The following is a 3,421-nucleotide window of genomic DNA, read 5'->3' on the forward strand; positions in this document are numbered from 1 at the left end:
TCTGTATAATATACAGAATGCTTTCAGATGAGGTCTTACAAATTATTCTCTTTGCTTATTAATGTATAAGCAGATTTAACTCTTCTATACTAGAGATGTGAAATGTTCTTCTTATATCAGTTAATAGAATTATATGAATCATTTTCTTCTTATTAATTAACTGTATATAACACATACATTATTGAATCTGTGAATTGAACCTTTGAAATCAATTAAGTCTGAGAATAAGGTTGTATTTCATGTTCTGCAGCTCTTGCACTCAAATATAACAAGATCATTCTCTGAAGTGCAAGAGAACTCTTACTCTTGCAGATAATATTAAATATTAATTATCAGATAATCTTATATATTAAGAATTCTTCACTCAGCAGATCTCTTTCAGTCTTTAGATTATATAATTATTAATATATTATATAGAAGCTTCTGTGTCTGTTAATACTTTTACAGTTATCTCTCAATTCTTACTTAAGTGCTTTCTATACATTAACATTTCAGGTCTCAAGACATTGAGATGAGTATCTACTTCATTCTCACTTATATCTCAGTCAGAAGCCTACTTTCTCTTTACATTTACAGAATTCAGCAGATCATCTAATACAGATATCTCTTTCACTTTGAAGACTTTTCATAGAATATCAGTGAGTGTCTCTGAGCTCACTGATTCTACTAGTTTTTTAACTCTCTTGACTGTACACACTGTGTGCAATCTTTTATATTATGATTTTAGCATTCACAGTTAAAGCAAGCTTGATACTCACAATATTAAGATTTTCACTCAGAGAATCTCTTTTTCAGGGAATTCAGTGCTTTAGTAATAATATTCAAATATAGATTCATTATATTCAGATATGTAACTTGTGTTATAGAAGTCTGATTACTTATTCTTTACTGAGATATACTTAATTACAGTATTTTCTATTATAATTGACTCACTTACTTGTGTACAATGAGAATGTTATATACTTCTTTTACTATATCTAATTACAAGATTAAGCATTTTCATTCTGCTTTCAACTCAGATATAAGACTATGAATGAAGATCTATAAATAAAAAGATGTTGAAAGCTCTTCATTCAACATAAGATAGTATAAGCTGAAGTGTGTAAAGTATAATATAAGATTACTTATCTGTTTACACTCAGTGAAGTGTTTATAACACTTATCTCATACATTCACTTTCTCAAAGTTGTGCAAGATTCATTTGAAAAACTCATTTCATGTTCATGAGAATGAATATTGCTCTGAGTCTGTGAGATTTATCTTTTTATCAGTTATTTATAATAACTTTGCTTTTCTGTATAGAAATACAGCAGATCTTAAGACTTGTTGAAATTTTATTAACTGTCTGTCTGTGAGTTCATGCTCAATCTGATAATATAATTGTATTTAACTTAGTCAGCTGATTGCAGCATCATTTTTTCAGTCACTATTAAAGCTTAATAACTCTGACAGATTACTCAGCTTGATATATTTCATACTTGAATTCTTATTATATTCAGTGATCTCAGATAATAAAAGCCTCATTTATCTGTAATTGATGATAAAATTCTTTAAATACTTAGTATGTTGAATCTCAGAGTTTCAAGCATACAATCTTTATATTAAATACTGAAAGAAATCAGATACTGTGATATCTGATGCAATCAGTCACAGATCTGATTTCATGAGTGAGAATTCTGCAAACCAGGCATAAGAGAAGTTCATGTTAAATGTGCTGAGAGAATATAAGAAATTAGAATAAATGAGTGCAATGATCTCTTACTTAGAGAATGATAAGATATTGAATAATAAGTATTTTGTGAAAGTGATAGAAGAGATGCTTCTGAACTTCAAGCTGAGAAAATTGAAAAATGATGTTATATTTTACTGTAATCTAGAATATGCAGAAACTCTCTATCTGAAATATTTATTTAGATATGACTTAGTAACTTGTATGTACAAGGAATTTGATCACTTAGAAAGCCCTGAACTCATGAGTGTACTTGAATCAAGAGTGTACTGACTAAGCATGGCTGAGAATATTCAGATGTATGCTCACAATCTCCTGAATTACCAGGTTGTGAAAGAATCTAGAAAAGAATTTGAATGTGAGAAAGTGCAACATCAGATGAAATGTATAATATAATTATTCAATAATGAAGAGTGAATCTCATAGATATATTACTGTGAATATCAAATGAAAATTGTTGAATAATCACTGCTATTGACTATACTACTGACTGATCAGTTGTGAAAGCAGTTTCAGAGATGACAGAGAAGATGATGATAAAGTTTCTATATAATGAGATCTATGTCAACTATGAAATACTGTGTGAGATTCTAACTGATAATGATGTGAATCTTGTAGAAGAAGTGATGAGGCATTTTATAAGTCAGTTACAGATAAGACATTGTAGAACAATGCTATATCACCTGTGAATGAATAAGAAGATGAAACACTTAAATGAAATCCTGGGCAATATGCTGATGAAATATCTAGTGAGTAAGTCTACAAGATTATGAGATGAATATCTTGATCAGACACTATTAGTCATATGAATTCAGCAGCATGAAGTCTTCAAGTATTCATCATTCTACCTGTTGTATGAATTGCATTCACATATTCTGAAGAATGCTTTGAAAATGGTGAGGAAGAGAACAGTGGTTGCAGATGTAGTAGAAACAACAGTTGTGAACACAACAGTTGTGAATGCAGCAGTTGTGAATATAGAATCAAGATTGAAAGAGATCAGCCATGCATGTATAAAAGCTAACAAGTCACTTCTGAACTGAGCAATTCAATTGAAAAGAATATGAGACTCACTAGTTAAGGAATTGAGTCTCAAGATGAGAATATACGTTCTCATATGCAATGAGAGTTCTGAGAAGTTTCAGTCTAGATAATTTAAGCTATATAAAATACTTAAATCACATTCTCTGAGAACATATGCATTGAAAGAATCAGAGAGACAGATCTTATATAACTTAATAAATGATTCATGTCTTGTGAAGACAAAGATGTAAGATCTGAGTAAATTATAGTTATTCACAGCACTATTGTCAGTGTTGAAAAAGAAGAGACTTACAATTGAAAAGTCTCATGAAGTAAGAGAAATCATAGATGCTTATAAATCAGATAATCTCACTTATCTCAATCTTTTCATGATTATAAGAAAAGAATGAGAAGCAATGAAGAAATCAGGTGAATGTCACACTTCAATAAGTGATGAGACTGTAGTCAGTTGTATAATAATGCACTGCAGACAGCAGATGCAATGTGATAAAGAGTGATCTCAGAGTGAGAGACTTATATATAAGTCAGATCACAGAAGAAAAAGAAATTCAGAGTTGAATTCAACTGTTTACATCAGTTCAATTGTGAAGATAACAGAGAATGAAGCATCTGAAACATCTGCAGATATGTGAGATTAAGTCATCTCAA

The sequence above is a fragment of the Blastomyces gilchristii genome, assembly GCF_000003855.2.
Source record: "Blastomyces gilchristii SLH14081 genomic scaffold supercont1.54, whole genome shotgun sequence".
Classification (NCBI taxonomy): domain Eukaryota; kingdom Fungi; phylum Ascomycota; class Eurotiomycetes; order Onygenales; family Ajellomycetaceae; genus Blastomyces; species Blastomyces gilchristii.